Consider the following 24153-nt stretch of genomic DNA (forward strand, 5'->3'; position numbering starts at 1 on the left):
CTAGGAAAGTCAGGAAGCCACAAAACCCTGCTGAGGCTGCTGCTTTTCACAGTTTGTACACCTCTCCTTGACTTTAAGGCTATGTTCACACTACGTATGAGACCGGCTGTTACGTGACCCAGACGGATCTCTGCCCGGATCATCCCAGCTGGTATTTAAGTACCAGCCCGATGATCTTTCCGGCCACAGGGCATCAACGATGTGTATACGTTCCGGCCGGGATCCCATAGAAATGTAGGCAATGTTCCACACTGCATAAAGTATGGCCGTTGTTGCCGATGGCAACAATGGCCTTACTTTTACGTAGTGTGAACATAGTCTAAATGGATTAGCCTAAACAGCATGAGCTATGCTGTTTCCGTAAGTCCTGAAGTTACCTAGACAGACGCTGTATACCAAATTTACATATATGAATACTTATAAAAGGGAATAAAAGGCAGTATTTGTGGCCTGTTGTTAGTTGTCTTGTTCTTTTTATGTATAACCACTAGAGGTCACTCTAAGTAGCTGCTTCATACAATCCCTGCCTTAACAGATTGACTGGTTCCCCAGAATAGGGTGTTCTGATAAGTTACCATTTCTGTGACAATCTAAAAATTAAAGTGTACATTTTGTTTCAAGTGACTTTCCAGGATAAGCTGTCCCGTGTGTGTACATGAGGCGAACTCTATTTTTGCTCAGATTTCTGATCTGTATACTCTACCTGTAATTTTAGCTGTTTCTGAGCTAATAGTTGGGGACCTCGTTTTGCAAGGTCTGTCTGCTTGTGGCACTTTTCCCATTTGCCACCTCTCTCTAAAGGCCTTTATATGTAACTGATTTCTCTGAGCTTTTGGTCTGTCTTGTAAAGACTAGGGGAATTAAGATGATTTTAAGGGTGAATGAAAGCTTTTTGGAGGTGGCAGGCTAATGAGTCTGCAAAGAGAAGAAAGAGGCTTTTTTTCTGGTGGGATATATTACAAAGAATATACCACTAAGCCAGGTCCCCCCATAAAGAGAACTGTTCCTTTTAGTTTCTCTAAGCCAGGGGTCCCCAAACTTTTCACACAGGGGGCCAGTTCACTGTCCCTAAGACCGTCGGAGGGCTGGACTATAAAAAAAAAACCAAAACTGTAATCAAATCCCAGTGCAAAATGCCACAACGCCCCCCCCCCCCCCCCCAAAGTAAAAGCATCCCTCTCTTCCCCCCCTCACCCAGCCCCCACTCAACCCCTCACTCCCCCCTTAACCAGCGTCCCCTTACTCCCCCTTCACACCCTCAACCAGCCCCCTCACCGCATATACTAATAATGTATCCCTGCATTGTCCCCCATATAGTTATATTGTCCCTCTGCAATGTCCCCCATATAGTTATATTGTCCCCTGCAATGTCCCCCATATAGTTATAATGACCCCCATATAGTTATAATGACCCCCTGCAATGTCCCCCACATAGTAATAATGTCCCCCATATAGTTATAATGACCCCCTGCAATGTCCCCCATATAGTCATATTGTTCCCCTGCAATGTCCCCCATATAGTTATATTGTCCCCCTGCAATGTCCCCCATATAGTTATATTGTCCCCTGCAATGTCCCCCATATAGTTATAATGCCCCCCTGCAATGTCTCCCATATAGTTATAATGCCCCCTGCAATGTCCCCCATATAGTTATAATGACCCCCATATAGTTATAATGACCCCCTGCAATGTCCCCCATATAGTAATAATGTCCCCCATATAGTTATAATGACCCCCTGCAATGTCCCCCATATAGTTATGTTGTCCCCCTGCAATGTCCCCCATATAGTTATATTGTCCCCCTGCAACTTCCCCCATATAGTTATTATGCCCCCCTGCATTGCTACAAAAAAAAAAAAATTATACTCACCTAATACTGTGTTCATCTCTTCTAGCCTCTTCAGCCGGTTAGTCGCCGGAGGGATCCCCCAGCAGGAGCAGCGACGTCATAATTGCCCCTGCCGGTTGATCCCTCAGAGATCATTTCCAGGTTACATCCCAGGCGGGGGGTTGGTGGTCCGTGCGGCACGGAGGAGGCTGGCGGCAGGGATAACATCTGACACTGCTCCGGGATCTGCGGTCCGTTGCACCAGACCGCAGATCCCGGAGCAGGACCGCAGATCTCGGAGCAGTGTGAGATGTCGCCCTGCCGCCAGCCTCCTCTGCGCGGCACGGACCACCAACCCCCCCGCCTGGGATGTAACCTGGAAATGATCTCTGAGGGATCCTCCGGCAGGGGCAGTAATGACGTCGCTGTACCTGCTGGGGGATCCCTTCGGCGGGGATGTCGGCAGCAGTGTGGATGCGGGGCAGGGGCTGGCGTGATCCGGAAGGGGGAACTCTTTTAATGGTGCTCAGTGAGAGCAGTCTTCTCACTGACCACCAATGAAAGAGTTGTCCCTTCCGGAAGTGCGGCGGGGGCCGGATAAAACGCCTCGGGGGGCCGCATGCGGCCCGCGGGCCGTAGTTTGGGGACCCCTGCTCTAAGCAATAGAAACTGTGACAAGCAGGCAGCCCCTCTCTATTCCCTTTATATATTCCCTCCAGTGTGCCCTGTGACCCTGTGTGCACAGCAAAATCTTGTGCTTTTTACTGCAAATGTATCTGGTTTGGCTATGCAGTTTTTTGTCATTTGGTTTATACTTCTTGAACAAACGTTTTTAAAGGGGTACTCCAGCGGGGGGAGGGCATTTTTTTTCCTGGGACCAGGGAGGAGGTGGCTGAGGGAAACAACGTCCACTCACCTCCCCGGTTCCAGCGGCGGGTCCCGCACGATGCGTCTCAGGTCCGCTCAGCCAGTCAGTGACGGAGGCGGGATCTGAGCGCATCTGAAACGGATCCCGCCTCCGTCACTGACTGGCTGAGCGGACCTAAGACGTCACGTCTCGGGCCTGCGTCAGACACCAGGAAGCGGCCGGGAATCGGGGAACGGAGCACCGCAATGCGGGACCCGCTGCTGGAATCGGGAATCAGACACCTCCTCCCCGGTCCCAGGAAAAAATGCCCCCCCCCCGCTGGAGTACCCCTTTAACTTGTTTCACCTGTAGATGCCATGTGGCCAAAAATTCCACTGGCACATGTAAATGTATCCTTGATGATGACATGGAAATGGACATCTAGGGCAGAAAAGTTTTAATGAAGAGACAATCTATATAATGTTTTAACAGCTTCGGGACTGTCAGACCTTATTATCTGAACAATGACATAAAGAAGAAGCCCTGTGAAATTGAAAAATGGGAGGAAGGCAGGGGGGAAATAATAATCCAAGTATTCTTACCTGCCCCCTCACCCTGTAACATCACTCCTGGGTCCCATTGACAGCTACCGAAAGCTCTTCAGCTGCAACTGAACTGACTGGCTGAGCAGGCAATCACTCAGCCGGGCCGTGACGTCGCAGCTGAAATAACTGGGTACTTACCCGGATTCCAGCCAAAAATGACATTCGGCGGCCGGCGGTCTGACCTGGGAGTGGTGCTACAGAAGCACGGGGATGGGTAAGTTTACTTTGTTTTTTATGTTCTCGCACCCCCCTGCCTGCCGTATTATGGCTTAAGGGTTATATGCAATGTATGAATAGGATAAGTAGAGAGAAACAAGTTAAAGATATGAAAAAATGTATTAAAGATTAAAGTAAAGCTATTCAAAGTAAATCAAACCTATTTCCTGACAAGCCTTTTATCTTTTATAGCCGCATTATTTATTTTTATTATAGGTAATAATTATTGGATTTGTATTGTGGGCAGAACTGTCTTGTATCTTTTCCCTCAAATTGTGAACTTTAAACTATGTTGAACTTTTTGTTCTTTTTACTGATAACACAAGCTTCAGGCCAACATTCACTAAGTGATTGGCTTGGTTTAATAGACAAGGTAACATGGTCAGCAGAATGTATTTAAAAAGGAAGTCCCACAAACGGTGAAAAAATGACAGGCAGACGGAAGTGGTTGAGAAAAACAAACAAGTGAACTCACCGGTCCCCGTGCCTTCGTTGCGCCTCTCCGGGTTCCTGTTTATCAACGCTGACTGTCATCTTCTGCAGGAAACAGGGTATGTCACATACCCAGCTCCGCCAGCAGCAACGTCACGGCCTGGCTAAGCGACTGCCTGCTCAGCCAGTCAGTAACTTGGGCAGTGTCCCACCCCAGTCACTGATTGGCTGGGCGGACAGTCAATAAGCCAGGGTCGTAACGTTGCAGCTAGCAGAGCTGCAGGACCTTTGCTGATGTCAATAGGACCCCGGAGTGGCGAAAAATAGGCACAGGGATGGGTGAGTTCATTTGTTTGTTATTTTCTCACCCACCCCCGCCTGCCTGCCGTTTTCAGTTTACGGGACTTCTCCTTTAAGTATGGATTTCTGCGGTTGACCACGTATCACATGAAAGTTGTCTTAAAAAAAATATATGAAGCCACAATCTTTGGGTTTGGCAAAGAAAAACAGCTATTCTTAAAAATATTCCTATAATCATAGTAATGGAATGCTAGAATGACATAGAGGAAGGCTTCAGATAAAAATAACCTCAAAGTAGATGAATCAAAATAATTGATATTTATAGTACCACGATTCCCCTATGCCAACAAACCAGAAAGTATGCAGAATAACAGGGACCTAAATACTTTTCCAACATTCCTTTTACATTTTTACTGAAATGCCATATATGTATCTCTGGTATGTTGTGCAACCATAATCATGGAGGGGGGCATGCAAAACAATATTCTGATGGAAGATAGTAGAGCTGTCCAAGGATTAGAGTATAGGACACTGTGCATTATATGCAGGCTTTGGGGGGAGATTTATCAAACATGGTGTAAAGTGAAACTGGCTCAGTTGCCCCTAGCAACCAATCAGATTCCACCTTTAAATCCTCTCAGACTCTTTGTAAAATGAAAGGTGGAATCTATTTGGTTGCTAGGGGCAACTGAGCCAGTTTAACTTTACACCATGTTTGATAAATCTCCCCCAATGTCCCTGCAGGATGTAGCCCATGAATATGACATACATGGCCATCATTTCTGGTTGATGGCATATGGGACTGTACCAAAAATGTAAAATACAGGGACATGGCTACATATGTCCGTGTTCATCTTTTTTCCAAATTTGTGACATGTGGGATCGAGCTGCAAAAGTTGCCAAAGTGGGCATAGTCACAACCAAAACTAAGGCTGGTAAGCAATAGGCTGAATGGAAGGAGTTCTGTTTCACACCTAGCCTATCAGTATTGTAGCCTTAGATAACCCCTTTAAATACTCAGGATGACTGGTGGAAAAATTCCAAGGAGATCAAAACCATAAATGCAACATTTGGATGTATGAATGTGTAAATAGTATATACTAGAGATGAGTGAACCTCTAAGACTCTTTGGTTCATATGAACCTGATTACAAGTGACTGAAGAAGTTGGATGCAGCCCTTAGGATTCCTGAAACGTGGAAGCCATGGGCCACAGGCTGTATATATGTTTTGTATATACAGTATGTTTTACAAGACTCCCTAGGGCTCTATCCAACTTCTGCAGCCAACAGTAACCAAAAGCTACATGCTCAGGTTCACTCATGTCTTGTCAGGGGCGTAACTACCACCATAGCAGACATAGCAACTGCTATAGGGCCCACCACATAAGGGGGCCTGGTGGCCCGTTGCTGCAATACACTGGGCCCCCTGAGCTGTCCCCCGGTGGCCTCTCAGGCCTCCCAAGTTTTGAAAAATGCCCCTTTAACTGAAAGCATTTCTGATGAGCGCTTGCAGTTATAAAGTTATGACTACACTTGAGGGCTTAGGGGTCAGTTGGGGGGGCCCAATGAAAAGTTTGCTATGGGGCCCAGCCATTTCTACTTACGCCCCTGTGTCTTGTATTTACTAGTCCAGAAAAATCTACCAGTTTAGTATAACCCTCATCCAGATGATGACAAGTTTTAGGTTGCACATACACCAGTACTAACTTTTTCTATTGGTCTGCTTAGAGACTGGATTGGGATCTTATTCATTAGCATCGAGAAATTGCAGAATTTTAAAAAAATTTTAACAAATTTTTGACAAATTGATTGGCTCATATCTCATTGCTCACAGAAGCAGAACAAAAATAATAGCAGCACTGCCAGTTTTGTCTCATGCCAGACACCAATGGAACCAGACAGAGCCCATTAACGTTCATGAGGTCTTTCAAGTTTCCTCAGGGTGTTTGGCATTTTAAAAGTTCATCAAATTTTTACTTCACATTTATTGTAAAACACCGAGATAATGCCGAACGCACAGCATTTTTAATTTGTTTGGCGTTTTTCTCTCCTCCTTCATGTTTTTGCGGCTCTGTGGCAATTTTTGCAAAATGCTGCATCCTGGGGGTTTGGCTTTTTTTGCTTCCATAGTCTTCAATGGATGTTTTCTGCTTCAGTAAAAAACACCATAGCCCATGCATATGACCCTTTTTAGTTGCACTTTACTGAGAGAAAAATGCCACAGTCTGGTCCTTAGGGAGTTAACTTAGCCCCTGTGGGTCAGACTGGGGTCCAGGGGGTGACATTCTGGTCCCCAGGGGGTTAAATAAATGAACCCCTTGTGGGCCAGACTGCCCTCCGTTATTGGGGGGGGGCGTGTCGGACGTAGCCGTACTCTCCCGGTCTTCTTCTTCTTCTTCAATCATCGGCGAGGCAGGAACATTGCTTCAGCCGCTGATTGGCTGATTTGATGCTTGTGCATCGTCATCTAAGCTAATCAGTGGCTGCAGTGATGTCCCAGCTGCAGTCGTTAATTTGCTGTTGAGAGATTTGGACAGCCAGAGACCGGCACACTTGTAGCTCAGTGTGCCAGACTCTGGTCAAGAACGAATATGTGTGTGGTGAGTTTAAATAGGGCCCCCCTTCTCCACCCAGCACTGCAAGAAAGGGGGTATTTAACCCCCTTCCTTGCTGGGATGGGTAGAGTGTGAGATCAATGTGGCATGCATCCTCACTTAACCCCCTGGGGGCCACATTGTTCAAAGGGTTAAGTGTGGATTTGTTCTTCAGATAGCCGGGCTGCCGAGGGAGCGCACCACTAGGGCACCTGCTCCCCCTAGCTGTCGGCACCCTGTGCGGTCGCCTGGCCCGCCCGCCAGTAGAAACGGCCCTGTCCTCCCATTATTACCCCAGGACCGACCGGAGCAGGGTACTGGGAAGAGCCAGGTGCCAGTAATCCTGGAGCATCAAAACTGGCGCCCCTGGACTGGACCATGGTAGACTGGTATTATTAGACTAGGGAGAATGTGGCTCTTCCCACCCTGGTACTACTAGGCTGCTGCTGTTTGGATTTTTAACCTGGCTGGTTATGAAAATGGGGGGAACCCTAAGCATTTTTTAAAAAAATTATTTATCTAAAAAAAAGCATAGGGTGACTATTTTCATAACTAGCCAGGTTTAAAAAACAAACAGCAAAAGCCTAGTAGTACCAGGGTTGGAATGACCATTTTTTTACCATCCCCAGCCTAATAATACCAGCCTACCACTGCCCAGTCCAGGACTGATGCTCTAAGACTACCGGTATCCACACTTAACCACTTAGGGGCCACATTGTTCAGTCTGGCACACAAAGGGTTAAGTGAGAATGCATGCCATCTTCACTTAACCCCATGGAGGCAACACTGATCTCACACTGTACCTATTCCAGCAATGTAAGTTAACCATCCCCCTCCCCTGTAGAATGGGGCACATTCTGGCCCACAGGAGGTTCAATTAACCTCCTGGCAACCAAACTGTGGCGTTCTGCCCCCTGGCGACATGGCAACAGAAAACTGTGTCTGCAGCCCTCTGCAGCAAGGAAGAGGGTCACTTGACCACTTCTTTCTGGAGTGAGTACATTTGGTATTTTGATCTGAACACAGAGCAGTGAAGTCCAGTTTCGGGTAAAAATGTTGAACCGAAAAAAACCCAAAGCTCAAAAAATACATTCACGCAAAATACAAAAACGCCAGTAAAAAACTCAATTGCATGAAAAAACGCCATGCACCACATTGGTGTTTTCGTGGGGTTTTCTTTTTGGGCATTAAAAACGCCAAACAAAAGTGATGTGTGAGGGCACCTTTAGTCAGATAAACTCTGTTAGGCTAAGCCCACACTTGCATTGATGATTCCATTTTAACACCTCTGTTGCAGTTTCCAGCATATTTGATAGGAAGTATAGTGCAGCATGCACAGCAGCAGACAGACACCATTATAAGTCAATAAAGAAGTTTATGTGCACTTATAATTAGAACTAGCCCAGACTATAAATGTTTGTCATCTGCATTGTTCCCCTGGCTGCCAATTGCATTAGATTGTTTCTGAAAATAACCAAATGGATCATTGATTGTGGCCATTACAAAGGCAAATAAATGCATTTACCCTGTGCGACTGAATTTTTAGGCTGGAGTTATGGAGTTATGCTGAATATATTGAGATTAGCAATGCACTGGCACAATATTTAGTTGAAATCCATGTAATTAATAATCCTATGGACTTCTGTGTTCTCTTGTTTATTTCTATTTGATTTAGTAAATATGTGAAAACATTTATATGACGAATATTATTGATAATTCCAATATAATAGTAGTATAAAAAGTTGCAGGATTGCTGAAGGAACATTGTAGATTCCTTGTTCCAGCACATAAAGTAGGGCCCCCATGTAGCATTGAGGCCCATCTAGGCCCCAAAATAGTAAAGACCCCCTGTGCCCTGAAATAGCAGTTTGGTCCCCTCTGTTATAAGTCTCTCTCTGCCCTCAAATAGTAGTTAGGCACCTCTCTGCAACCCCATGTAGTATTATTCCCCTTCCTGCTTCCAAGTACTAGTTATGCTTCTCAGTGTAGGTAGGCCCCTTGCAGGTTGTATCCCCATGTAGGCATCCCCTGTAGGTAGCCCGACCAGGTAGTTAAAGCCACCAATGGCTTTTTATTCTGCCAATTCTGGACTGGTAAGGAGCCTGAGCTCATAGTGAGGAGGTGGTGGTGGTGTCCTGGGGCACAGGTGAGGGGGGCCCTGGGTCTCTACAACTTCCTGTCTGTTATACTCACTCTATCTTTATATAGTAAGCTGGTGGTTATTCAGCTTACTGTATAGAGCCTGTCACTAGGATGACAGGTAGGAGTACACTGAGTGCCTGGGCTCAGGGAATTTCTAAACAGCTGGCTCCTCACTGTTAATGATGGGCCAGCGCGATCCCGCGGCTGCCCGCCATTAACCCCTTCAATACCACAATCGTGGCATTTAAAGGAGTGCACATATACTGCTATTTCCCTTAATTTAGCAGATGAGGCAGGCTTCAGATTCTGTAAAAAAAATGTGACGTCACGAATCAGTTGTAATTCCTATGGAGTGTCCAGCAGGGGAGCACTATTTATAGAAGTTTATGGTACTGTATTGTTTCTATGGATGTCTATGTAAAAGGTAATGTAATGTACATTATGTTTTATTGATTGAATACATTTATGGAATACTTTGGGAAGCAAGTGTCCTTGCTCTCCAAAGTATTCCATAAATGTATTCAATCAATACATTTGGAGGGCACCAATCAGGGAGGGAGAGAGGTGCCTGTGCATCTAACTACCTCCCCCCTCCCTCCCTGCTCGGTGCTGTGGGACACATATACACTGTACTACTTCTCCCATCATCTGCTCATAGTATGAGCAGATGATGGGGGAATAGTACCAGGGCTATCCCCATCACCACCACCCCCCTTGCCACATATGCACTGTACTACTCCTCCTATAATCTGCTCATAGCATGAGCAGATGATGGGGGAATAGTACCAGGGCTATCCCCATCACCAGCACATCCCTGCCTCCGCCGCCGATGCCACCGCTAATGCCCCTGCACTGTAGTTCACAACCCCTATCAGGGACTGCAGAGCTCACCGCCGCCCCTGCGTCTTTAAATGTCAGTGACAGGAGCTGCGCCCCTGTCACTGTCCAGTCGGGACCCCCGCAGTGTAATGGCTGCAGGAAGTCTCTTACCTCTTCCCCAGCAGTCAGATCGGCGTTCCCTGCCACAGGCAGACTCAGTGCAGTGATCACAGACATTGCTGATCAATGCTATGCCTATGGCATAGCAATAATCAGTGTTACTGATCGAATGTATGTCAGTTATAGTCCCCCAGGGGAACTTAAAAAATAAAATAAAAAAACTTTTTAAAAACATGCCATAGCCCCTCCCCCAATAAAAGTTGAAATCCGCCCCCTTCACATTTTAAAAATAATAAAATAAATATATATTAGACCGTACTGTGCGTAATTGTGCGATCTATTAAAATAAACCATCGCTGTTCCCACGCGGTGAATGGCGTAAACAAAAAAAACAAAAAGCACCCTGATTTTTTATTACATTTTATATAAAAAAAATTAGAAAAAGCGATCAATACGGCCGATCTACACATATATGGTACTAAAATAAACTAGAGATCATGCCGCAAAAAATGATGCCCCATATAGCCCTGTAGGTGAAAAAGTTAAAGCGCTATTACAGTCACAATGCGGCAAATCACTGTATTCAGACTGACTTACAGAATAAAGATAAAATGTCATTTTTACCGTAAAGCGCATTTCGTAAACACGGAATCCCCCCAAAATTTAAAGAATTGCATTTTTTCCCAATTTCACCCAATAAATAATGTTTTGGGGATTTTGTCATTCATTTTATGGTAGATTGAAAGGCAGCATTACAAAGTACACCTGTTCCCGAAAAAATAAGCCCTTACATGGTCCTGTAGATGGAGAAATAAAAGAGTTATGGCTCCTAGAAGGCGAGGAGGGAAAAACGAAAATGCCAAATTGAAAATTGTTGCGGTCATTTGGGTCATTTTAGGCTCCGTCCTTAAAGGGTTAAGCTGAAAACCCAAAGGCTCAATGCAAAGGGGGGGGGGGCTTAACACAGGGGTGAGGCTTACAAAACAACAAAAGCAGATGAGAATAGCAATGTGTGTGATGTGTCCTGCTGATTGATGTGTAGTGAGAGTGCTAGATGTATTGTCAATAGTAGTCAAAAGTCCATTGTGTTAAAAGTATTTTATAATATCTTGGATACCAGCCCATTCTTCCGGGTGCCTTGCTTAGTCTGGCCTCTCCCCATTGACCTGTCTAGCGCGAGTGATCCCACCAGGAGTATTAATCCCGCCAGTTTAGCTCGTTGGATCACCAAGGCACGCAAGCTCCCTCACCATGTCAATGTGAAGGCACCATGAGGGAGCCCCTCCACCCTAACCTGATTACCCATCCCAACCCTTAATTTACCTGTCCTTTGCTATAATGTGGACATGCCACTACAGGCCCAGGCCTGCCCCAGCCCCCTAACGCAGATCCTCTAGGCGCCCTTCCCAGCTAAGGCCTAAACAGCGACTCATAGCAAAGGAACCGGGGCTCCTATCTAGGGATTCATAACAAAGGAGCCGGTGCGCCGATCTACAGATCCTGTGGATAGGGGACAAGTAAGGTTAAATCTGAAAACCCCTTAAATAATGTTTAACATAAACCAGACAGCAAGTGGGCCTCTATGCTCTCCAATACCAGGGCTGAATTTTATTCCCAGTCTGGCCCTGGATAGATAGATAGATAGATAGATAGATAGATAGATAGATAGATAGATAGATAGATAGATAGACAGACAGATGGATAATCTCTTAGTACTGATCACTACATAAATACACTGGCCATGAAGGTTAAGCTTTAAAGTTGAAGGCCACATCTGGGGACCGTAAATCAAATAGTTGACGTCCTTCACATTCTGGATATGACAACTAAGTTATTCTCATGTGTTAATAAGCAGCAGAGCTAGAATAAGAAATACGCCTTCTTTTATAGATAATAGTCCTCCCTTAGCCCTTAGAATATTATTTTACAAACTCTGATCTGTCATTCGGCTAATTGATGACAATGTATCACTGACTTTTCCATAAATCCATGTAATATTTGTTTAATGTGTGCACCATTTGTAATTTGAACAGGTAAATATATGATTTCTAAAACACACACTGATCAGTAGAACAGGAGTCACAGGTTTCTTGTTCATCTTCAGCACAGGACCATTATAAAGAGGTGCTGATATGGAAGAGCAGTCAATCATGTGCATTGCAGCAAAGTCTATGGAGATGGTGTAGATGGAACCACTGGGGAAAGGAGGAATGGAGGACTCAGGAGCCCCTTTGGCTATGTTCCCACTTCAGAAACATAAAGGCGGCCATCTTGTTAAATAGATAGCAGCTAATGTTACGAGATGGCCGCCTTCCCCAATATGTTACCAAAGTGGACACATATCCATCCTAGTAATCACGTATATCCCAATAGGCTTCCAGCAATCATGCATGTCTCACGTATCTTGTAGAAAGGTCATCTTAGATGAAAAACCTCTTGAACCACTTAGTGACCAACCTATTTTGAGCCCTAATGCCTTAGATTTCTTTATTTTTGCACCTTCAAATAGCCCCCCAAAAAATCTACTTTTTAATGGCAGCATAACTGCCATTAAAATTTCCAGTCATTCGCCATGTCGAAAGAAAACACCCGCTCGGCAGAGATAGGACAGATCTCTCTATGTCATCTGTAATAATATTATGATATTATGCCTAGGGCAGCACAAGCTGATAAAGGGGTTATCCAGAGCTACAAAAACATGGCCATTTTTTCCCCTCTCTTGTCTCCAGATTGGGTAGGGTTTCAAACTCAGTTCCATTGAAGTAAATGGATCTTAATTGCAAACCACACCTGAATTGGAGACAAGAGAAGGGGAAAAGTGGCCACGTTTTTGTTGCGATGGATAACCCCTTTAATACAGGCCTGCATACAGGCACAGTGAAAGTGAGTAAAGTAGGGCAGAAGGAACAAACTATATTAAAGGGATTGTCTGTGAGGCCATCCACTCGGTGCTGCTGTCAGCACATTGACAACATCTGCTGATGTGCTGTTCCCACAGGATACACTCTATGTTACATGGGATTATATCAGCAATCCCCCCCCCCCCCCCCCCCCCCCGATACCAGATATTATGACAACACAAATCGTCGCTGGCTACACAGAGCCAAGTGATGCCACTTGTGGGTGGACACAGGGCCGTATTTACCACTAGGCACCCGTGGTCCGGTGCCTAGGGCAGCACCTTCCAGAGGGCAGCACCAGGGAGCAGGTGGAAGAAAACAACTTTTTTTTGTTTTTATTTTTTTTTAAGTCTCCCACCTGTTCAGACTTGCCAGTAAATCTGGTGACTTTTTGAGGGGGGAGATATGGTCAGGTCTGGTGTGGAGGTGTTGTTCAGGTCTGGTATGGCTGTGATGCCAGGAGCTATTACTTACCTATTTCCTTCAGACAATATGCAGACGGCTCTAATCATTGATTCAATGTGGAAATTTATGTTTTAAGCAGTTAAAAACCATGAAAATGCGATTCAGACAATGTTTCTTCATGTAGAGAAATGCATGTGGCCGAAACCACTCTCCTCCACGCTCCGCAAGATGGGGCGTCTTTAGGTTTATTGACTAGGGCAGCAGCAGCTGTTAATACGGTCCTGGGTGGACATGAGGCGAAAGAGGCCCCCCAACTAATTTTACTGCATTTTCAGGATACATGTGTACTATTGCATGCTAACTCATAACATAAACATAAGAAAAGAATGAGGGAAACATAAGAAGATAAGAGAAAGAGAAGGGGAAAGCTAAGGGGAAGATGAGAAGTAAATAAAAAGAAGAAAACGGAGGGGGGGGGGGGGTAGGAGAGGGGGAAATAGAAGGGATGTGGGAACCGGAGCTGCCATATTAATTAGGAGGGCACCCCAAAAGGGGAGAGGGGTGGTTCAGAGGATTTCAACAAAGACCAGGCAGACATCTACCCAACAACCTGTGTGCCAGGCTCTAGGAGCGTAAGTTGGAACATAAAAGTTACTTGTAAGTATAGCATCAGCAGAGTAAGGGTGAGTTCACACTACGGAATTCTCGCGGAATTCCGCCGGCTGTACGCGCTCACGGACGTGCGCCTTTCCGCCGGCTCCATAGACACCATTCTATGGGCCGGCGTATTCCGCTATCCGCCGAAAGAACTGACATGTCAATTCTTTCAGCGGAATGTGGAATCAGCCGGCCCATAGAATGGTGTCTATGGAGCCGGCGGAAAGGCGCGCGTCCGTGAGCGCGTACAGCCGGCGAAATTCCACGGAGTTTATCTGCCAGAATTCCTCAATGTGAACCCACCCAAAGTGTGGATTCACAAACTACATACATGTTGGGAATTTTATGATGGGAGTTGTAGCTCTGCAATAGCAAGGGAGCCACAGGTTGGGGAACACTGGTATATTTACTTATATTGTTGCCCCAAAAGTTTTAGGGGCCTACCAATGGCCTTGATGTCCATGAGCATAAAGATGGTCAAAAGATTTCAACTTCTGCACAAAACGTCTGGAACTCCTATTGTGCCCTAAGAGCAGAAGAATGTCAGGGTACAATGGGAGTTGTAGTTCTGCAATACTGCCATTGGTAGGGAAGCATTGCTGTAAAGCACAGGTGTCAAACTCAGGCCCTCCAGCTGTTACCAAACTACAGTTCCCATCATGCCGGGAGAGCCAAAGCTAAAGCTTTGGCTCTCCAGGCATGATGGGAATTGTAGTTGTGCAACAGCTGGAGGGCATGAGTTTAACACCCCTGCTGTAAAGCAAGGATAGGGAACCTTCGGCCCTCCAGCTGTTGCAAAACTACAAATCCCATCACGCCTGGACAGCCAAAGCTTCGCTTTGGCTGCCCAGGCATGATGGGAATTGTAGTTTTGCAACGGCTGTAAGGCGGAAGGTTCCCCATCCCTGCTGTAAAGAGACTGGGGGGATTTATCAAACTTTGCACAAAGTAGCAGTTGCCCATAGCAACCAGATTCCAGCTGTCGTTTTTCAGAGGGCTTTTTTTTAAGCTGGAATCTGATTGGTTGCTATGGACAACAGCTCCACTGCAATTTCTAGAAAGTTACAGACTGGAGAACTCAGGTCTTTAGCATCATCCATGGCTGGTTGTATCTGTCACTATAATCCCTATGGTAATAGGAGCAGGCGATGCAATACACAGCAGCAGTAATGCACAGTCCTTCTAGTTATAGGAGCCTCACATCCTCCTCAGTGACTGAATGAATGTTACTTCTCCTGCCCTCCTTCACAACACCGCCTACATTGTGAGGGGCGGAACCTTTCCTCTTCCGGAACTAATGTGTATGCATTCCTGTGTAGCAACCGAGACGGTGCTGCTGGCACACACACAAGTGTCAAATACACCGTGCAGCTGCAGGAGCCGTGTCAGAGGGTGAGTACACTGGGGGCTGCGGTGTGTACTCTGCCTGCTGCATGGAGGGAAGCAATGGTGGCGTGCCCTTACTGACAGGGGACTGTATCTGGCTGTAGCCCTAATGCAATGGTATTCCATGTGAGCCCTCCCTACCTCTGCTGAATGGCCATGTTTACTCAATGGGGATAGGGAAACAGCAGTTTATCACCCATGGGAACAAAACATTAGGAATGAAGAAATCCATCATAGCTCAGCCATCTCTTCCCTGCCATCTACCATCTGAGACAGGTTCAGCCAGTTTTCATGTAATGTGTATGACCACATAGTTGTGCACCCACTACACCGCTCCCCCTCCCTCAGTTACTAGCTAAAAACTAAAGCGTGGAGTGTGTACTCCTGCAAAACAGTCAAATTAAAATAGGATCCTGTTAGTATATGCGATCAGGTCATTTCTGGAATGTATACACATATACATGCATGCTGAGCTTATAAAGGTATACGTATGGGGAAATTACCAGAATTGTAAGTATTTTCTGCATAAATTGCTTAAAAAACATATACATAGTATATAATACAGGCATATTGCTACGTTTACACGAAACGATAATTCGCCCGATCGTACGATTAACAATGTCGAAGTACCGGTGTGTTTTTCATAACGATCAGCGTTTATTATCGTACGGAAAATTCGTTTTGCGATCGCTTAAGCCTATCTCACACATTGGTTAAATCGGCGAACGATCAACGACGATTTGAGAAGTTGTTGAAAGATCAAAATTAACCATTTCTCGCTCGTCGTTTGATCGTTCGCTGTGTTTACACGTATGATTATCGTTCGAATTCAATCATTATCATGCGAATTCACACGATAATTGTTTCGTGTAAACGCAGCATAAGGTTAACTGATCTCCATGCCATCCAATGGGCAAAAAGGTAGGAATAAAGTGTAGAATGTTAGTCTGGCGAAAATTTTTATTAAAGTATTGAGTTGCCCCCCATAATGCTACCTTTTACACGGAACGATAATTTGCCCGGTTGGACGATTAACGATGTCGGAGTAACTATTTTTTTTCATGACGATCAGCGTTTAGACGGTACGATATATCATACGGAAAATCGTTTTGCGATCGCTTAAGCCTATCTCACACACGATTTGAGAAGTTGTTGAAAGATCAAAATGAACCATTTCCAGCTCGTCGTTTGATCGTTCGCTGCGTTAACATGTACGATTATCGTTCAAATTCGATCGATATCGTGTGAATTTGCGTAATAAGCGTTCCGTGTAAACGCAGCATAAGTTATACAAATCACCAATATACACTTGTTACGGGAAATGCTTATAAATTGCTTTTTTCCCTGCACTTACTACAGCATCAAGGCTTCACTTCCTGGATAACATGGTGATGTCACGACCCGACTCCCAGAGCTGTGTGGGCTGTGGCTGCTGGAGAGGATGATGGCCGAGGGATGCTCAGTGTTCCTCCAGTGCCCTGTGTCCCTCATTGTCCCCCTGCGATCATCCTCTCCGGCAGCCACAGCCCGCACAGCTCTGGGAGTCGGGTCGTGACATCACCATGTTATCCAGAAATTTTCGCCGGACTTCTCCTTTAAGAATGAGCTCCAAAATACTCATTAAGGGCGGGTTCAGACTGAGGAATTCTCGCAGAAAATGTCAGCGGAATTCCGTCAGCTGTCCGCCCGCACGGGCATGTGCTTTTCCTCTGGCTCCATAGACCCCATTCTATGGGCCGGCGTATTCCGCGATCCGCTGAAAGAAGTGACATGACACTTCTTTTAGCGTATAGCGGAATATGCTAGGCCCATAGAATGGTGTCTATGGAGCCGGCGGAAAGGCACCCAGATGTGCAGGCGGACAGCTGACGGAATTCCGCGGACATTTTCCGCGAGAATTCCTCAGTCTGAACCAGCCCTTAGGACATGTATATTTTGAACATTCACCTGTTGCTGTAGAGGAGCAATGGATGCCATATAAATTCATCAGCCGCTCATGTGCCACACAATCGCTCGCCTCTTTGCTCCTTCACATCAACCTCTCAGGCTTGATAGACATACTGGTTTCCAGCACCAACCATTGCTCCCAGAAACCGAACTTCCTTGTACATTCTAAACACATCTTACAGTCAGACCGCCATGGTAAAAATACAGGTGTAAGTCTCCACAGCTGCCTGGTGACATTTCTTCTTCTTCTTTATTGGGTTTATTACCCATCTACCGCATCAAGAGTAATGGTGCGTTTACACAGAGAGATTTATCTGTCAGATTTTAGAAGCCAAAGCCAGGAATGGATTTGAAAAGAGGAGAAATCTAATTTCCCTTATGACCTGTTTCCTGTTTAGGCCCAGATCACACTGAGCAAAAATAGTGGAATCCTGGCACGGAATCCCGACATGCTCCGTGTCCTGCAGTGACTGAATGGGAGGGCACATGCACATCCGCTCCCGCCGCTCTCTGCTCAAAGAATTGTCAGTTCTTTGAGTGGAGAGGACGGAAGTGGAGACGCGCACCCACCCGTTCAGCCACTGCAGGACACGGAGCATAGCGGGATTCCACCGTCTTTGCTCATTGTCAACTGGGCCTTATAGTCTGTTCCTGGCTTTGGCTTCAAAAATCTGTCAGATAAAATATACAGTATGTGCCAGCATCTATCCAACACTGCCAGTGATTTAACCTGAAAGTAAGAGGCTAGTGGGGAGAGGTCCTGAGCCTTTATGGAGGCTATTTTTTTCTGATAGCATCTTGTGATAGTTAAAGGTTCTCAGGAAAAAAAAAACTGTTCTTAAATAAACTGGTGTCAGAAAGTTATACAGAATTGTGAATTATTTCTGGTTATAAATCTTAATCCTTCCAGTACTTATCAGCCGCTGTATGTTCTACAGGAAGTGGTGTATTCTTTCTAGTCTGTCACAGGGCTCTCTGCTGCCACTGAAACTGTCCAGAGCAGGAGAGGTGTTCTATGGGGATTTGTTACTGCTCTCAACAGTTCCTGTAATGGACAAAGGTGGCAGCAGAGAGCACCGTGTCAGACTGGAAAGAATACACCACTCCCTGCAGGACAAACAGCAGCTGATAAGTACTGGAAGACTGGATAGTTTTAAATAAAAGTCATTTACAAATCTATTTAACTTTCTGACCAGTTTATTTGAAAACTTTTTTTTTTTTCCACCAGAGTACCCCTTTAATATAAATTAACGGCAGCATAGAAGGCTCTAACCTGCTGTTATGTTCTTATAGCGTTGGGGAGGCTGAGAATAAAGGCTGTTTTCTCACCTTCATCCTCTGTCTCATTTTCATTAAATCTTCAGTTTTATTAATACTTATTTTAGGTAGTTTGGTGAACTGTGGATGGGGCTAAAGACCTCAGTTCATCAATCTGTCCGCCCGCTGCCTTCTCATGAAGATTGAGATGGCATTCTGCAGGGAGATCACTCCAGTCCGTCACTGGAGAACGCCAAATGAATATTCATGAAGAGGGGCAGATCAGTTGCAGTGCTGCTCCCAGTGCACCAAAGTGCCTAATTTCCACCTTTAATAAAAGTGAAATAAAAACAATGCTGCCGGTGAAGGTAAGAAAACTATCACCATCTATGGGAACATAACAGCAGGTATCAGGACACTGGCTGGATTTCCGGATGCATTGTTTGGCTCCCCAACCAGAATCAACACCTAGGCAAGTGGTTCCACACAGCTACTGGGTCCTGTGCCTGGCCCCTTAAAGGAGTACTCCAGGGGAAAAAAATTATTTCAAATCAACTGGTGTCAGAAAGTTATATAGATTTGTAATTTACTTTTATTTAAAAATCTTAAAGGGGTACTCCAACGGGGGGGGCAGGACTTTTTTGGGAGGAGGTGGCCGAGGGAAAAGATGTCCACTCACCTCCCCGGTTCCCGGTGTCTGACGCGGGCCCGAGACGATACGTGAATACTTGAAACGGATCCCGCCTCCTTTACTAAGTGGCTAAGTGGACCTGAGACGTCACGTCTTGGGCCCGCGTCAGACACCCGGAAACGGCCGAGAACCGGGCACAGGAGCCCTGCGATGCGGGACCCGCCGCTGGAACCGGGGAGGTGAGTGAGTGTCTTTTCCCTCAGCCACCTCCTCCCCGGTCCCAGCAAAAAACTGCCCCCCTGCTGGAGTACCCCTTTAAGTCTTCTACTTATATGCTACTATATATCCTACAGGAAGTGTTGTTTCTGAATGTAAATAAACAGTGCTCTCTGCTGACATCTCTGGCCGAGTCAGAAACTGCCCAGAGCAGAAGTTTTCTATGGGGATTTGCTACTGTTCTGGACAGTTCCTGACTCAGCCAGAGATGTCAGCAGAGAGCACTGTTTCTGAATGTAAATAAACAACACTTTCTGCAGGACATACAGTAGCTTATAAGTATGGGAAGACTTGAGATTTTTAAATAGAAGTAAATTACAAATCTATATTACTTTCTGACACCAGCTGATATAAAAGAAAAATATTTTTGTTGGACAACCTGTTTAACTGATTAGGAGCCCATACAGTTGAATGCAGTGTTGTGACTGACAGCTGTCAATCACTCTTGTGGCCAGAGGCACCATTATGCCTCCTGCCACGAGAGGCCACTCTTTTTCCAGCGCTGTAGCAGACAAGTGATGTCACCTGTGCTGTTGCAGAGCAGGAAGGGAGAGTTAAAGCTATAGCTGAGCAACAGAAGTTAAAACTGACACGCATGTGTGAATGAGGCCTAAACCTGGAAGTCTTGTTTATTCCATGTTTCCCACTCAGGAAGTCCATCCTTTCATCACTTAGTGCCATGAATGAGCCACCCAGGGAGAAACAGCACTATCTATGCTTACATTACTTACTGGGTGAGACAGGAAGGCAGTACTAGCTGAGCATCCGTTATTTACATGAAGACAGAGAGGCATAAAGGCACACAGTACTACCTATGGATACATTATGTACAGGGAGAGACAATGTTGTATGTGCCTAACATTCACAGGGAGCCAGCGACTATCAGGCAGTACTATCTGTGCATACAGTATTTACAGGGAGAGACAAGGAGCCCATACCGCTGTGCCACAGAACAATAGCATCTGTGCATATATTATTGTATGGAAAGAAATGTACAGCTTCCAATTGCTAATAGAATCTTTTTTACATTCTCTGGTTTGATACTTTGCAGGTCTGCTGTACCTATAAATTATTCATCGTCTCTGAGACTGGGTTAGTTTTTGAGGTTTTAGTGTTTAAAGGGGTACTTTGGTGACTTTTATTTTTTTTTATTTGGTGTCAGAAAGTTATACAGATTTGTAAATTGCTTCTATTTAAAAATCTCAAGTCTTCCGGTACTTATGAGCTGCTGTATGTCTTGCAGAAAGTGGTGTATTTTTTCCAGTCTTACACAGTGCTCTCTATTGCCCCCTTTGTCCATGTCAGGAACTGTCCAGAGCAGTAAATGTTTTCTGTGGAGATTTGTTTCTGTTCTGGACAATACCATTAAATTTTTTTGGGGAAATTGTTGACGTACCCCTTTAACCCCTTAACGACATCGGGCGTACACTTACGCCCCCGTTGCCTGGGCTTAAACGCAACAGGGCGTAAATGTACGCTCGCGGTTTCCCCGATCGCTATGTGTTCACACACAGCGATCGGGGAAGATGGCCTGCTATAAATCTGACGATCGCTGCTATTGGCTGATCAATTGAGATCAGCCAATAGCGGTGATCTGCACCTTTCCGGGTCATTGGTGACCCGATGACCCGGAAAAAATGGCGGTCGGTGCTGTCCGAGGACGGCACCGACCGCCATTATTGTAAAAAGTAATGGTGCTCACGGTGCCACAGGCTAGGTAGCTGAGGGGTCCAGAGCAGGTATTTGTACATTACTCACCTGTACCGGGGTCCTGATCGGCGTCTTCCGGGTTCGCGGCGTCCTCGTCTTCTCGTCGGGTTTTCGGCTGCAGCGTCGGCTTTTTTCGAATTTTGCGCTCTGCTGCCCTCTAGCGGCTGATAAGTGTAATACAGTTATCATCAGCTATAGGGATGTTCAGAACGTAGTAAAAGTTTTATTTTTTTCTCGTTTTTTTTTTTTTTTTTTTTTTCTATTTTCCGCACCCTATCGCCGCTGAGTGTTGATCAGCATCACATGAAAGTGCACTGCTAATCAGCAACTCCTCCTTTTTGGCGTAGGGTGTTTTTTTTTCTATATCCTACTGCCACAGTCTGCTGATAAGTGCGGCATTTATCAGCAACACCATTTTTGGCGTAGGTTTTTTTTTTATACTTACTGTAAAAAAAAACACGTCAAAACACTACATTACACCACACTACACTACATTGAATAAAGTTTGACACTACAGCACTACATACCCCATATACCAATCTCCATATAAAAGTGGCCCCCGGCGTGTTTTTGGTATCAGACGCATACATTATTATTGCCTTCGACACCGAAACAGCCAGTGAGGATGAATGGGGGATCCTTTTTTCCTCCATCCTCATCCTCATCATCCAGTGATGTGTCTGGGGGTAGCGTAGCGTACGCTGCCCCACAGACACGTCTTTTCCGCCATTACCGTCCCAATAAGAGATGACGGTATGGCGTGAAATTATTCAGACTCTGTGAGAGTACCTCAGGGTACACTTACAGATATAGGGTACGTGCACACTGCGGAATAGCGAAGGATAACCCTTCGTGTATTCCACAGCTGGCACCCGCCGGCGGACTGATGTGGGCGCGCATGTCTCCGCACATGTCATAGACCATTTTATGCACGGGCGGATTCAGTTGTCCGTCCAAAGAATTCATTCTTTGGACAGAGGGCAGAATCCACCCTTACATAGAATGGAGTGTGACACGAGAGGACACGCGCGCCTCCATCAGTCCGCCGGTGGGTGCCAGCTGCGGAATGCACAAAGGGTTATCCTTCTCCATTCCGCAGTGTGCACGTACCCTTACAGTGTATGAGGGAAGGGACACCCGAATCCAGCCCCAGATGCCCCCCCCCCCCCCATCCTCGGAGTTAGTGGGAAGATCGTTTGGGAACTGATCTTCCCACTGCTGGACAAAGGTTACCATCCGTACGGGGATAACTTTTATACCAGCACCCCCTCTTCTGGTCCCTCGCTGCCCGAGCTACTGTAGCTTGCGGCACGATCCGAAAATATCAGAAGCAGTAATAGAGCCCTAATATTTAGCAGCCATGGAGCGGACCCAGCGCTTTTGGATATGAAGGACCCCGTATCGCACCAGGACAACATTTTACAGGTGACGTCCCCCACACTGGAAAACAGGAGACCCCAGAAGAAGTGCAGAGTGTGGGGTAACAGGGGGATCAGGAAGGACACCATTTTCCAGTGTGACACCTGTCCTGATCCCCCCCGGCCTCTGCATACTGGATCGCTCCAAGGCGCACCACACGTCACTGGGGTTCTACATTTTCTAAATTCTGTCCCTTATTCCTATTTCAGGGGTCACGTTGATCCGGGGATTATTCTGATCGCCAAGGAATTTTTCCCCTGTGATGAGGCTACTGTCGTCTGCCTCACGAGGGGTTCTTGCCTTCCTCTGGATCAACACTGGTTGAATTTGATGGACACCTGTCATTTTCAACCTTATAAACTAATAATTGGCCTAATACCCCCCAAATAAATTAGAATGGTCCCTTTTCCCCAGCTAAAAAGGTATGGCCGCCATTCCCATTAGAGACTTGCCATGATGCAATTACAAAGCCTCTGTGCTGCCAGGACAGTAGAAACCCCCCACAAGTGACCCCATTCTGGAAACTACACCCCATAAGGAATCTAACAAGGGGGGGCAGCGGGAATATGGCCCCCTGGTGACGGCCACATTTGTGCCGTGAAAATGAAAAAATTGTATGTTTTATTTTCACGGCACATGTTCTACATATGTGCCTGTTACCAGTGGGGTCTATATGCTCACTGTACCCCTTGTTGGATTCCTTATGGGGTGTAGTTTCCAGAATGGGGTCACTTGTGGGGGGTTTCTACTGTCCTGGCAGCACAGGAGCTTTGTAATTGCGACACGGCCTCCATCCTCCATTCCAGCCTCTAAATGGCGCTCTGTCCCTTTGGTGGCTTGCCCTGTGCCCATATGGCACATTATGTCCACGTGTGGGGTATTTTCGTACTCAGGGGAAATTACCCTACACGTTTTGCATTTATTTTCTTTTTTAACCCCTTGTGGAAATGGAAAAAATCAAGGATAGACCAACATTTAGTGTAATTTTTTTAAAATGTTTACTCTAAATCATTGATCTTTCATGATTTTTTTCATTTTCACAAGGCGCTAAAAGATAAAAAAAAAAACACAAAATGTGTAGAGAAATTTCCCCTGAGTACGGAAATACCCCACATGTGGACATAAAGCGCCATGCGGGTGCAGGGTAAGCCTCCAAAGGGAAGGAGCGCCATTTGGCTTTTGGAGGCTGGATTTGGATGGAATGGATTTCGAGGGCCATGTTGCATTTAAAAGGCCCCTGTGTTGCCAAGAAAGTTGAAACTCCCCACAAGTGACCCCATTATGGAAACTATACCCCTCAAGGAATGTAACAAGGGGTGTAGTGAGCATATGGACCCCACTGGTGACGGGCACAAATGTGGAACAATGTGGCGTGAAAATGAAATATTACATTTTTTACACTATAATGTTGGTTTAGCCTTAAATTTTTCATTTTCACAAGAGGTTAAAAGAGAAAAAAACACACAAAATGTGTAGAGCAATTTCCCCCGAGTCCGTAAATACCCCACATGTGGACATAAAGCGCCATGTGGGCGCAGGGCAAGCCTCCCAAGGGAAGGAGCGCCATTTGGATTTTGGAGGTTGGATTTGGCTAGAATGGATGATGAACGCCATGTCGCATTTACAGAGCCCTCGTGCTGCCAAGACAGTGGAAACCCCC

General features: G+C 45.8%; 1 protein-coding gene across 1 annotated transcript in view; it reads left to right on the top strand.

Moving 5' to 3' along the window:
* Positions 1 to 15161: 15161 nt before the first annotated feature.
* LOC138774111 (regulator of microtubule dynamics protein 2-like) overlaps positions 15162 to 24153 on the top strand; it is a 65494-nt gene continuing 56502 nt past the window's right edge. Inside the window, exon 1 of the mRNA XM_069954695.1 lies at positions 15162 to 15259. The gene's annotated coding sequence lies outside the window, so the exon portion shown is untranslated. The remainder of the gene's footprint in view (positions 15260 to 24153) is intronic.

This window comes from Dendropsophus ebraccatus, chromosome 15 (genome assembly GCF_027789765.1).
Source record: "Dendropsophus ebraccatus isolate aDenEbr1 chromosome 15, aDenEbr1.pat, whole genome shotgun sequence".
Lineage (NCBI taxonomy): Eukaryota > Metazoa > Chordata > Amphibia > Anura > Hylidae > Dendropsophus > Dendropsophus ebraccatus.